At 46.2% G+C, this 14,142-nt stretch overlaps 1 protein-coding gene across 4 annotated transcripts in view; it reads right to left on the reverse strand.

Moving 5' to 3' along the window:
- The window catches only part of fam234b (family with sequence similarity 234 member B), an 85,268-nt gene that overhangs the window by 62,427 nt on the left and 8,699 nt on the right, over positions 1 to 14,142 (reverse strand). The gene's annotated exons all lie outside the window — the stretch shown is intronic.

Below are 14,142 nucleotides of genomic sequence, written 5' to 3' on the forward strand. Positions count from 1 at the left end.
CGATGCACCAAGGAGAGAGCAGAGTCACTGAGGATACATCAGTGTGTATCACCCAGTGCACCGCCCGGTGTATCTCCCAGTGTGCCCGCTGTATCTCCCAGTGTGCCACACGGTGTATCTCCCAGTGTACCCGCTGTATCTCCCAGTGTACCACACGGTGTATCTCCCAGTGTGTCCGGTGTATCACCCAGTGTGCCCGCTGTATCTCCCAGTGTGCCCGCTGTATCTCCCAGTGTGTCCGGTGTATCTCCCAGTGCACCACCCGGTGTATCTCCCAGTGTACCACCCGGTGTATCTCCCAGTGTACCACCCGATGTATCTCCCAGTGTACCACCCAGTGTATCTTCCAGTGCACCACCCGGTGTATCTCCCAGTGCACCACCCGGTGTATCTCCCAGTGCACCACCCGGTGTATCTCCCAGTGCACCACCCGGTGTATCTCCCAGTGTACCACCCGGTGTATCTCCCAGTGTACCACCTGGTGTATCTCCCAGTGTGTCCGGTGTATCTCCCAGTGCACCACCCGGTGTATCTCCCAGTGTACCCGGTGTATCTCCCAGTGTACCACCCGGTGTATCTCCCAGTGTGCCCGGTGTATCACCCAGTGTACCCATTGTATCACCCAGCGTACCCATTGTATCTCCCAGTGTGCCTCCCCAGTGTACCCGGTGTATCTCTGAGTACCTGGTATATCACCCAGTGTACCCGCTGTATCTCCCAGTGTACCACCCGGTGTATCTCCCAGTGTACCACCCAGTGTATCACCCGGTGTATCTCCCAGTGTGTCCGGAGTATCTCCCAGTGTGCCACCCGGTGTATCTCCCAGTGTGCCACCCGGTGTATCTCCCAGTGCACCACCCGGTGTATCTCCCAGTGTGCCCGGTGTATCTCCCAGTGTACCACGGTCAGATTGGATGGGCTGGGGTTGTTTTCCTTGGAACAGAGGAGGCTGAGGGGAGATTTAATTGAGGTGTATAAAATTATGAGTGGATAGGGATGACGTATTTCCCAAAGCAGAGGGGTCAATAACCAGGGGGCATAGATTTAAAGTAGTTGGTAGAAGGATTAGAAGGGAGATGAGGAAACATTTCTTCATCCAGAGGGTGGTGGGGGTCAGGAACTCACTGCCTGAAAGGATGGTAGAGTCAGAAACCCTCTTCACATTTAAATGGTACTTGGATTGTCATTTAAAGAGCTGTAACCTCTACGGACCTAGTGCTGGAAGGTGGGATTAGGCTGGGTAACTCTTGTTCGACTGGCAGATACGATGGGCCGAATGGTCTCCTCCTGTCTCGTAATTTTCTATGATTCCCCTTCACAGATCTCTTGCTCTCTGTACAGCCCTGCAGCACCCTACTTTACAAAAGAATATCGGAGCAGGAGTAGGCCATACGGCCCCTCGAGCCTGCTCCACCATTCAATACGATCATGGCTGATCCGATCATGGACTCAGCTCCACTTCCCCGCCCGCTCCCCATAACCCCTTATCGTTTAAGAAACTGACTATTTCTGTTTTAAATTTATTCAATGTCCCAGCTTCCACAGCTCTCTGAGGCAGCGAATTCCACAGATCCACAACCCTCAGAGAGAATAAATTTCTCCTCATCTCAGTTTTAAATGGACGGCCCCTTATTCTAAGACCATGCCCTCTAGTTCTAGTCTCCCCCATCAGTGGAAACATCCTCTCTGCATCCACCTTGTCAAGCCCCCTCATAATCTTATACGTTTCAAGAAGATCACCTCTCATTCTTCTGAATTCCAATGAGTGGAGGCCCAACCTACTCAACCTTTCCTCATAAGTCAATCCCCTCATCCCCGGAATCAACCTAGTGAACTTTCTCTCAACTGCCTCCAAAGCAAGAATATCCTTTCGTAAATATGGAAACCAAAACTGCACGCAGTATTCCAGGTGTGGCCTCACCAATATCCTGTATAACTGTAGCAAGACTTCACTGTTTTTATACTCCATCCCCTTTGCAATAAAGGCCAAGATACCATTGGCCTTCCTGATCACTTGCTGTATCTGTATACTATCCTTTTGTGTTTCATGCACAAGTACCCCCAGGTCCCGCTGTACTGCTGCACTTTGCAATCTTTCTCCATTTAAATAATAACTTGCTCTTTGATTTTGTTCTGCCAAAGAGCATGAACTCACACTTTCCAACATTATACTCCATCTGCCAAATTTCTGCCCATTCACTTAGCCTGTCTATGTCCTTTTGCAGATTTTATGTGTCCCCCTCACACATTGCTTTTCCTCCCATCTTTGTATCATCAGCAAACTTGGCTACGTTACACTCAGTCCCTTCTTCCAAACCGTTTATATAGATAGTAAATAGTTGGGGTCCCAGCACTGATCCCTGAGGCACCCCACTAGTTACTGGTTGCCAATCAGAGAATGAACTATTTATCCCGACTCTCTGTTTTCTAATAGTTAGCCAATCCTCTATCCATGCTAATATATTACCCCCAATCCCGTGAACTTTTATCCTGTGCAGTAACCTTTTACGTGGCACCTTATCAAATGCCTTTTGGAAGTCCAAATACACCACATCCACTGGTTCGCCTTTATCCATCCTGTTCGTTACATTCTCAAAGAACTCCAGCAAATTTGTCATAGAAACATAGAAAATAGGTGCAGGAGTAGGCCATTCAGCCCTTCTAGCCTGCACCGCCATTCAATGAGTTCATGGCTGAACATGCAACTTCAGTACCCCATTCCTGCTTTCTCACCATACCCCTTGATCCCCCTAGTAGTAAGGACTACATCTAACTCCTTTTTGAATATATTTAGTGAATTGGCCTCAACAACTTTCTGTGGTAGAGAATTCCACAGATTCACCTAACCTATCCAAGTCGCTCTGCAGCCTCATAGCATCCTCCTCACAGCTCACACTGACACCCAACTTAGTGTCATCCGCAAATTTGGAGATACTACATTTAATCCCCTCGTCCAAATCATTAATGTACAATGTAAACAGCTGGGGCCCAGCACAGAACCTTGCGGTATCCCACTAGTCACTGCCTGCCATTCTGAAAAGTACCCATTTACTCCTACTCTTTGCTTCCTGTCTGACAACCAGTTCACAATCCATGTCAGCACACTACCCCCTATCGCATGTGCTTTAACTTTGCACATTAATCTCTTGTGTGGGACCTTGTCGAAAGCCTTCTGAAAGTCCAAATATACCACATCAACTGGTTCTCCCTTGTCCACTCTACTGGAAACATCCTCAAAAAATTCCAGAAGATTTGTCAAGCATGATTTCCCTTTCACAAATCCATGTTGACTTGGACCTATCATGTCACCTCTTTCCAAATGCGCTGCTATGACATCCTTAATAATTGATTCCATCATTTTACCCACTACCGATGTCAGGCTGACCGGTCTATAATTCCCTGTTTTCTCTCTCCCTCCTTTTTTAAAAAGTGGGGTTACATTGGCTACCCTCCACTCGATAGGAACTGATCCAGAGTCAATGGAATGTTGGAAAATGATTGTCAATGCATCCGCTATTTCCAAGGACACCTCCTTAAGTACTCTGGGATGCAGTCCATCAGGCCCTGGGGATTTATCGGCCTTCAATCCCATCAATTTCCCCAACACAATTTCCCGACTAATAAGGATTTCCCTCAGTTCCTCCCTCTTACTAGACCCTCTGATCCCTTTTATATCTGGAAGGTCGTTTGTGTCCTCCTTAGTGAATACCGAACCAAAGTACTTGTTCAATTGGTCCGCCATTTCTTTGTTCCCCATTATGACTTCCCCTGATTCTGACTGCAGGGGACCTACGTTTGTCTTTACTAACCTTTTTCTCTTTACATACCTATAGAAACTTTTGCAATCCGTCTTAATGTTCCCTGCAAGCTTCTTCTCGTACATTATTTTCCCTGCCCTAATCAAACCCTTTGTCCTCCTCTGCTGAGTTCTAAATTTCTCCCAGTCCCCGGGTTCGCTGCTATTTCTGGCCAATTTCCTTGGCTTTAATACTATCCCTGATTTCCCTTGATAGCCACGGTTGAGCCACTTTCCCTTCTTTATTTTTACGCCAGACAGGAATTTACAATTGTTGTAGTTCATCCATGCGGTCTCTAAATGTCTGCCATTGCCCATCCACAGTCAACCCCTTAAGTATCATTCGCCAATCTATCCTAGCCAACTCACGCCTCATACCTTCAAAGTTACCCTTCTTTAAGTTCTGGACCATGGTCTCTGAATTAACTGTTTCATTCTCCATCCTAATGCAGAATTTCACCATATTATGGTCACTCTTCCCCAAGGGGCCTCGAACAACGAGATTGCTAATTAATCCTCTCTCATTACACAGCACCCAGTCCAAGATGGCCTCCCCCCTAGTTGGTTCCTCGACATATTGGTCTAGAAAACCATCCCTTATGCACTCCAGGAAATCCTCCTCCACCGTATTGCTTCCAGTTTGGTTAGCTCAATCTATGTGCATATTAAAGTCACCCATTATAACTGCTGCACCCTTATTGCATGCACCCCTAATTTCCTGTTTGATGCCCTCCCCAACATCACTACTGCTGTTTGGAGGTCTGTACACAACTCCCACTAACGTTTTTTGCCCTTTGTGTTCTGCAGCTCTACCCATATAGATTCCACATCATCCAAGCTAATGTCCTTCCTAACTATTGCATTAATCTCCTCTTTAACCAGCAATGCTACCCCACCTCCTTTTCCTTTTATTCTATCCTTCCTGAATGTTGAATACCCCTGGATGTTGAGTTCCCAGCCCTGATCATCCTGGAGCCATGTCTCCGTAATCCCAATCACATCATATTTGTTAACATCTATTTGCACAGTTAATTCATCCACCTTATTACGGATACTCCTTGCATTAAGACACAAAGCCTTCAGGCTTGTTTTTTTAACACTCTTTTTCTTTTTAGAATTTTTCTGTACAGTGGCCCTTTTTGTTCTTTGCCTTGGGTTTCTCTGCCCTCCACTTTTCCTCATCTCCTTTCTGTCTTTTGCTTTTGTCTCCTTTTTGTTTCCCTCTGTCTCCCTGCATTGGTTCCCATCCCCCTGCCATATTAGTTTAACTCCTCCCCAATAGCACTAGCAAACACTCCCCCGAGGACATTGGTTCCGGTCCTGCCCAGGTGCAGACCGTCCGGTTTGTACTGGTCCCACCTCCCCCAGAACCGGTTCCAATGCCCCAGGAATTTGAATCCCTCCCTGCTGCACCACTGCTCAAGCCATGTATTCATCTGCGCTATCCTGCGATTCCTACTCTGACTAGCACGTGGCACTGGTAGCAATCCTGAGATTACTACTTTTGAGGTCCTACTTTTTAATTTAGCTCCTAGCTCCTTAAATTCATTTCGTAGGACCTCATCCCTTTTTTTTAACCTATGTCGTTGGTACCAATGTGCACCACGACAACTGGCTGTTCTCCCTCCCTTTTCAGAATGTCCTGCACCCGCTCCGAGACATCCTTGACCCTTGCACCAGGGAGGCAACATACCATCCTGGAGTCTCAGTTGCGGCCGCAGAAACGCCTATCTATTCCCCTTACAATTGAATACCCTATCACTATCGCTCTCCCACTCTTTTTCCTGCCCTCCTGTGCAACAGAGCCAGCCACGGTGCCATGAACTTGGCTGCTGCTGCCTTCCCCTGATGAGTCATCCCCCCAACAGTACTCAAAGCAGTGTATCTGTTTTGCACAGGGGACCCCTGCACTACCTTCCTTGCACTGCTCTTCCTGCTGGTCTTCCATTCCCTATCTGGCTGTGGACCATTCACCTGCGATAAGACCAACTCGCTACATGTGCTACTCACGTCATTCTCAGCATCGTGGATGCTCCAGAGTGAATCCACCCTCAGCTCCAACTCCGCAACGCGGTCCGTCAGGAGCTGGAGGCGCACTTCCCGCACACGTAGTCGTCAGGGACACTGGAGTCGTCCGAGTTCCCACATGGTACAGGAGGAGCATAACACGTGACTGAGCTGTCCTGCCATAACTTAACCCTTAGATAGGCAACAACAATGCTAAAGTTTACTCACTGTTATAGAAGAGAAAAAAGAAAAGCTACTCACTAATCACCAGCCAATCACTTACCCCCTTGGCTGTGACGTCACCTTTCTGTTTCTTTCTACTTCTTTTTTGCCTTCTCCCTGCAGCTGCACAAGTACGCCTTTTATAGGCCTCTCCACACACCTCCGACGCTGCTCCCGACTGCCGCCGACGCTGGGCCCCGGACTCCCTGCTGTGCCTTTTATAGGCCTCTCCACACACCTCCGACGCTGCTCCCGACTGCCGCCGACGCTGGGCCCCGGACTCCCTGCTGTGCCTTTTATAGGCCTCTCCACACACCTCCGACGCTGCTCCCGACTGCCGCCGACGCTGGGCCCCGGACTCCCTGCTGTGCCTTTTATAGGCCTCTCCACACACCTCCGACGCTGCTCCCGACTGCCACCGACGCTGGGCCCCGGACTCCCTGCTGTGCCTTTTATAGGCCTCTCCACACACCTCCGACGCTGCTCCCGACTGCCGCCGACGCTGGGCCCCGGACTCCCTGCTGTGCCTTTTATAGGCCTCTCCACACACCTCCGACGCTGCTCCCGACGCTGGGCCCCAGACTCCCTGCTGTGCATTTTATAGGCCTCATCAACGGACCTCCTCGACGCTGCTCCCGACTGCCGCCGACGCTGGGCCCCTGACTCCCTGCTGTGCCTTTTATAGGCCTCACCTGTCAAACATGACTTCTCTTCATAAATCCATGCTGACTCTGTCTGACCAAATTTTGCTTTTCCAAATGTCCTGCTACTGCTTCTTTAATAATGGACTCCAACATTTTCCCAACCACAGATGTTAGGCTAACTGGTCTATAGTTTCCTGCTTTTTGTCTGCCTCCTTTTTTAAATAGGGGCGTTACATTTGCAGTTTTCCAATCTGCTGGGACCTCCCCAGAATCCAGGGAATTTTGGTAAATTACAACCAATGCATCCACAATTCCTGCTGTTACTTCTCTTAAGACCCTAGGATGCAAGCCATCAGGTCCAGGGGATTTATCTGCCTTTAGTTCCATTATCTTCCTAAGTACTACCTCCTTAGTGATTGTGATTGTGTTAAGTTCCTCCCCCTCCCCCCCACCGCCTCCATAACCCCTAGACTATCCACTGTTGGAATATTGTTAGTGTCCTCTACCGTAAAGACTGATACAAAATATTTGTTCAGAGTTTCTGCCATCTCCATGTTCCCCATTACTAATTCCCCGGTCTCATCCTCTGAGGGACCAACATTTACTTTAGCCACTCTTTTCCTTTTTATATGTTTGTATGGGGATCAAAGGGTATGGAGAGAAAGCAGGAAAGGGGTACTGAAGGAATGATCAGCCATGACCTTATTGAATGGCGGTGCAGGCTCGAAGGGCCGAATGGCCTACTCCTGCACCTATTTTCTATATACCTATAGAAACTCTTGCTATCTGTTTTTATATTTCGTGCTCGTTTACTTTCATAGTCTATCTTCCCTTTCTTAATCATTCTTTCCAGTCATTCTTTGCTGGCTTTTAAAAGCTTCCCAGTCTTCTGTCCTCCCACTAATTTTGGCCACTTTGTATGCCCTTGTTTTTAATTGGATACCGTCCTTTATTTCTTTAGTCAGCCATGGATGGCTATCTTTTCTCTTGCATCCTTTCCTCCTCACTGGAATATATTTTTCTTGAGAGTTGTGAAATACCTCCTTAAATGTACACCATTGTTCATCAACCGTCCTGCACTTTAATCTATTTTCCCAGTCCACTTTACCCAACTCTGCCCTCATACCTTCATAGTTGCCTTTATTTAAGCTTAGTACGCTGGTTAGCGATCCAACTTTCTCGCCCTCCATCTGAATTTGAAATTCAACCATGCTATGATCACTCATTCCAAGGGGATCCTTTACTAGGAGATTGTTTATTAATCCTGTCTCATTACACAGGACCACATCTAAAATTGCTTGCCCCCTGGTTGGTTCCGTTACATACTGCTCAAGGAACCCGTCCCTTACGCACTCTATGAACGTCTCCTCAAGGCTACCCTGACCAATTTGATTTGTCCAATCAATATGGACGTTAAAATCACCTATGATTATTGCTGTTCCCTTTTTACAAGCCCCCACTATTTCTTGGTTTATGTTCCGACCAACAGAGTTGCTACTGTTAGGGGGCCTATAGACTACGTCCACCAGTGACTTTTTCCCTTTATTATTCCTTATCTCCACCCAAACTGTTTTAACACCTTTATCATTTGAACCAATATCGTTTCTTACTATTGCAGTGATTCCATCCTTTATCAATAGAGCTACCCCACCTCCTTTTCCTTTCTGTCTGTCCTTCCGGATTGTCAAGTACCCCTGAATATTTAATTCCCAGTCCTGGTCATCTTGCAACCACGTCTCTGTAATGGCTATCAGATCATATCCATTTGTCTCAATTTGTGCCGTCAACTCATCTATTTTGTTACAAATGCTACGTGCATTTAGACAATGTGCCTTTAAATTTGTTTCCTCTCTCCTTCAAACTCACTTTCTTTATTTTTGCTTTCTAACTCCAGCTTTACTCCCCTCCCTACTGAATCTATTTTCAGGTTCCCATTCCCCTGCCACACTAGTTTAAACCCTCCCCAACAGCACTAGCAAAACCCCCCCGCGAAAATATTGATCCCAGCTCTGTTGAGGTGCAACCCATCCGGCTTGTACAGGTCCCACCTCCCCCAGAAGCGGTCCCAATGCCTCAGGAAACTAAAGCCCTCAACAACTTTCTATGGTAGAGAAGTCCACAGGTTCACAACTCGCTGGGTGAAAAAGTTTCTCCTCATCTCGGTCCTAAATGGCTTACCCCTTATCCTTAGACTGTGACCTCTGGTTCTGGACTTCCCCAACATCGGAAACATTCTTCCTGCATCTAACCTGTCCAGTCCCATCAGAATTTTATAAGTTTCTATGAGATCCCCTCTCATTCTTCTTAACTCCAGTGAGTATACGCCCAGCCGATCCAGTCTTTCCTCATATGTCAGTCCTGCCATCCCGGGAATCAGTCTGGTGAACCTTTGCTGCACTCCCTCAATAGCAAGCACATCCTTCCTCAGATTAGGAGACCAAAACTGTACACAATACTCAAAGTGTGGTCTCACCAAGGCCCTGTACAACTGCATTAAGACCTTCCTGCTCCTATACTTAAATCCCCTCGCTATGAAGGCCAGCATGCTATTCGCTTTCTTTACTGCCTGCTGTACCTGCATGCCAACTTTCAATGACTGATGTACCATGACATCCAGGTCTCGTTGCACCTCCCCTTTTACTAAACTGTCACCATTCAGATAATAATCTGCCTTCCTGTTTTTGCCACCAAAGTGGATAACCTCACATTTATCCACATTATACTGCATCTGCTATGCATTTGCCCATTCACCAAACATGTCCAAGTCCCCCTGCAGCCTCTTAGCATCCTCCTCGCAGCTTGCACTGCCACCCAGCTTAGTATTATCCGTTGATGTTGAATCAGTTTGGGTGGAGATAAGGAATAATAAGGGGGAAAAGTCGTCGGTAGGCGTAGTCTATAGGGCCCCCTGACAGTAGCTACACTGTTGGACGGAGTATAAATCAAGAAATAATGGAGGCTTGTAATAAAGGAACGGCAATAATCATGGGCAATTTTAACCTTCATATTGATTGGACAAAGCAAATTGGCCAGGGTAGCCTTGGGGAAGAGTTCATAGAGTGCATCCGGGATAGTTTCCTTGAACAGTACGTTGCCGAACCAACCAGGGAGCAGGCTATCTTAGATCTGGTTCTGTGCAATGAGACAGGATTAATAAACAATCTCATAGTAAAAGATCCTCTAGGAATGAGTGACCATAACATGCTTGAATTTCAAATTCAGTTGGAGGGTGAGAAAGTTGGATCTCAAACCAGTGTCCTAAGCTTAAATAAAGGAGACTTTATTCAGGCAGAGTTGGCTAAAGTGGACTGGGAAAATAGATTAAAGTATGGGACAGTTGATGAGCAATGGCAGACATTTAAAGAGATATTTCATAACTCGCAACAAAAATATATCCCAATGAGAAGTAAAGACTGTAAGAGAAGGGATAACCATCCATGGCTAAGTAAGGAAATAAGGGATGGTATCAAATTGAAAACAATGGGGCCAAGACTAGTGGGAGGCCAGAGGATTGGGGAACTTTTAAAAACCAGCAAAGAACGACTAAAAAAATAATAGAGGGGGAAGACAGATTATGAAAGTAAACTAGCTTGAAATATAAAAACAGATAGTAAGAGTTTCTACAGGTAGATAAAAAGGAAGAGAGTGGTTAAAATAAATGTTGGTCCTCTAGAGGATGAGACTGGGGTTTTAATAATGGGGAACAGGGAAATGGCAGAGACGTTGAACAAATATTTTGTATCGGTCTTCACGGTAGAAGACACTAAAAACATCCCAGTAATAACCAAGGGGCTATAGGGAGGAGGGGGGGGGGAACTTAATATAATCACGAGAGTAGTACTCGGTAAAATAATGGGACTAAAGGTGGACAAGTCCCCTGGACCTGATGGCTTACATCCTAGGGTCTTAAGAGAAGTGGCTGCAGAGATAGTGAATACATTGGTTGTAATCTACCAAAATTCTCTGGATTCTGGGGAGGTCTCAGCGGATTGGAAAACTGCAAATGTAACGCCCCTGTTTAAAAAAGGAGGCAGACAAAGGAAAATACTGGAGTCCATTATTAAGGAAGCAGTAGCAGGACATTTGGAAAAGCAGAGTTCAATCAAGCAGTCAGCATGGTTTTATGAAAGAGAAATCATGTTTGACAAATTTGCTGGAGTTCTTTTGAAAATGTAACGAGCAGGGTCACGAGGTGGATAAGGGGGAACCAGTGGATATGGTATATTTGGATTTCCATAAGGCATTCGACAAGATACCGCATAAAAGGTTACTGCACAAGATAAAAGTTCACGGGGTTGGGGGTAATATATTAGCATGGATAGAGGATTGGCTAACTAACAGAAAACAGAGAATTAAATGGGATAAATGGGTCATTTTCCGGTTGGCAATCAGTAACTAGTGGTGTGCCGCAGGGATCGGTGCTGGGGCCTCAACTATTTACAATCTATATTAATGACTTGGATGAAGGGACCGAGTGTAATGTAACCAAGTTTGTTGATGATACAACGCTGGGTGAGAAAGCAAATTGTGAGGACACAAATATCTGCAAAGCGATATAGACAGGCTAAGTGAGTGGGCAAAACTTTGGCAGATGGAGTATAATGTGGGAAAATGTGAGGTTATCCACTTTGGCAGGAAAAATAGAAAAACAAATTACAATTTAAGTGGAGAAAAAATTCAAAGTGCTGCAGTACAGAGGGACCTGGGGGTCCTTGTGTATGAAACACAAAAAGTTAGTTTGCAGGTACAGCAAGTAATCAGGAAGGCGAATGGAATGTTGGCCTTTATTGCACGGGAGATGGAGTATAAAAGCAGAGAAGTCCTGCTACAAGGATATTGGTGAGGCCACACCTAGAGTACTGCGTACAGTTTTGGTTTCCATATTTAAGGAAGGATATACTTGCATTGGAGGCTGTTCAGGGAAGGTTCACTAGGTTGATTCCGGAGATGAGGGGGTTGACTTATAGAAGATAGGTTGAGTAGATTGGGCCTATACACATTGGCGTTCAGAAGAATGAGAGGTGATCTTATTGAAACTTATAAGATAATGAGGGGGCTCGACAAGGTGGATGCAGAGAGACTATTTCCACTCATAGGGGAAACTAAAACTAGGTGACGTAGTCTCAGAATATGGGGCTGTCCATTTAAAACTGACATGAGGAGGCATTTCTTCCCTCAGTGGGTTGTAAATCTATGAAATGCTCTGCCCCAGAGAGCTGTGGAGGCTGAGTCATTGAATATATTTAAGGCAGAAATAGACAGATTTTTGAGAGATAAGGGAATAATGGGTTATGGGGAATGGTCAGGGAAGTGGAGCTGAGTCCATGATCAGATCAGCCATGATCTTATTAAATGGCAGAGCAAGCTTGAGAGGCCAAATAGCCTACTCCTGCTCCTATTTCTTATGTTCGTATGACCGCTGACACACCAGGCAGTGCAGTTCTACGACAGCAGACTACTTCTGTGTTTTAGATCTTATGGAAGATTGACAGAATGGTGTAAAATACTGATTTGAACTTCAATGGGGATGGCAGGTATGTGTGACACCAGCTGGCCCGGCAGTGCTTCCTGTTGCTCTGCTCTGGAGCTCATGTGATGCTGGACACTCGAAGGCGCCGTGAAAGCAGACCGCACAATGCCAGGCTCCCAGGGGCAGAATGAGCCACACATACAAGTTTAAGTTCGGGATGCTAGTCGACTTTAAAATTCCCAGCCTTGTGTTCAAATCCCTCCACGGCCTCGCCCCTCCCTATCTCTGTAATCTCCTCCAGCCCTAAAACCCTCCGAGATCTCTGTGCTCCTCTAATTCTGGTCTCTTGCACATTTCCCAATTTTAATCGTTCCACCATTGGTAGCCGTGGTGAGGAATATTGTGTACAGTTTTGGTCTCTTAATCTGAGGAAGGACATTCTTGCTATTGAGGGAGTGCAGCGAAGGTTCGCCAGACTGATTCCCAGGATGGCAGGACTGACATATGAAGAAAGATTGGATCGACTAGGCTTATATTCACTGGAATTTAGAAGAATGAGAGGGGATCTCAGAGAAACGTATAAAATTCTGACGGGACTGGACAGGTTAGATGCAGGAAGAATGTTCCCGATGTTGGGGAAGTCCAGAACCAGGGGTCACAGTCTAAGGATAAGGGGTAAGCCATTTAGGACTGAGATGAGGAGAAACTTCTTCACTCAGAGAATTGTGAACCTGTGGAATTCTCCAGCGGAGAGTTGTTGATGCCAGTTCATTAGATATATTCAAAAGGGAGTTAGATATGGCCCTTATGGCTAAAGGGATCAAGGGGTATGGAGAGAAAGTAGGAAAGGGGTACTGAGGTGAATGATCAGCCATGATCATCTTGAATGGTGGTGCAGACTCGAAGGGCCGAAAGGCCTACTCCTGCACCTATTTTCTATGTTTCTGCATACTATCCTTTAGTGTTTTATGCACAAGTACCCCCATGTCCTGCTGTACTTTGAAATCTTTCTCCATTTAAATACTAACTTGCTCTTTGATTTTTTTTTTCTACCTCACATTTTCCAACATTATACTCCATCTGCCAAAATTTTGCCCACTCACTTAGCCTGTCTATGTCCTTTTGCAGATTTTTTCTGTCCTCCACATTGCTTTTCCTCCCATCTTTGTATCATCAGCAAACTTGGCTACATTACACTAAATCCCTTCTTCCAAGTCGTTAATATAGATTGTAAATAGTTGGGGTCCCAGCACTGATCCCTGCGGCACCCCACTAGTTACTGGTTGCGAACCAGAGAATGAATCATTTATCCCGACTCTCTGTTTTCTGTTAGTTAGCCAATCCTCTATCCATGCTAATATATTACCCCCAACCACATGAACTTTTATCTTGTGCAGTAACCTTTTATGTGGCACCTTATCAAATACCTTCTGGAAGTCCAAATACACCACATCCACTGGTTCCCCTTTATCCACCCTGTTCATTACATCCTCGAAGAACTCCAGCAAATTTGTCAAACATGACTTCCCTTTCATAAATCCATGCTGACTCTGCCTGACCGAATTTTGCTTTTCCAAATGTCCTGCTACTGCTTCTTTAATAATGGACTCCAACATTTTCCCAACCACAGACATTAGGCTAACTGGTCTATAGTCGGGTGCCTCGTGCGAAAGACGGGCACCTCCGACAGTGCCTCAGCATTGCTCTGGAATGTCGGCCTAGATTTTGTGCTCAAGTCCCTGGAGTGGGATTTGAACCCGGAACCTTCTGACGAGAGGCGAGAGTGCTGCCCACTGAGCCACGGTTGACATCATCGGAAGAAAAGAACGGAGAAAATATGAAGCAAGTTACAAAGAAGCAGCGGCATTTGTTCAAAATTTCGTTGCATTTTCCTTTCCCTCCAATGACTCGTCCCCACCAAACGAGGCCGTCTGCAGCCTAGCCTCAGCCACTGTAGTTTTGCCATCTGCCACTAGAAGGTGCCTGTAATGTATGCACCTGTG

This window comes from Pristiophorus japonicus, chromosome 19 (assembly GCF_044704955.1).
Source record: "Pristiophorus japonicus isolate sPriJap1 chromosome 19, sPriJap1.hap1, whole genome shotgun sequence".
Classification (NCBI taxonomy): Eukaryota; Metazoa; Chordata; class Chondrichthyes; family Pristiophoridae; genus Pristiophorus; species Pristiophorus japonicus.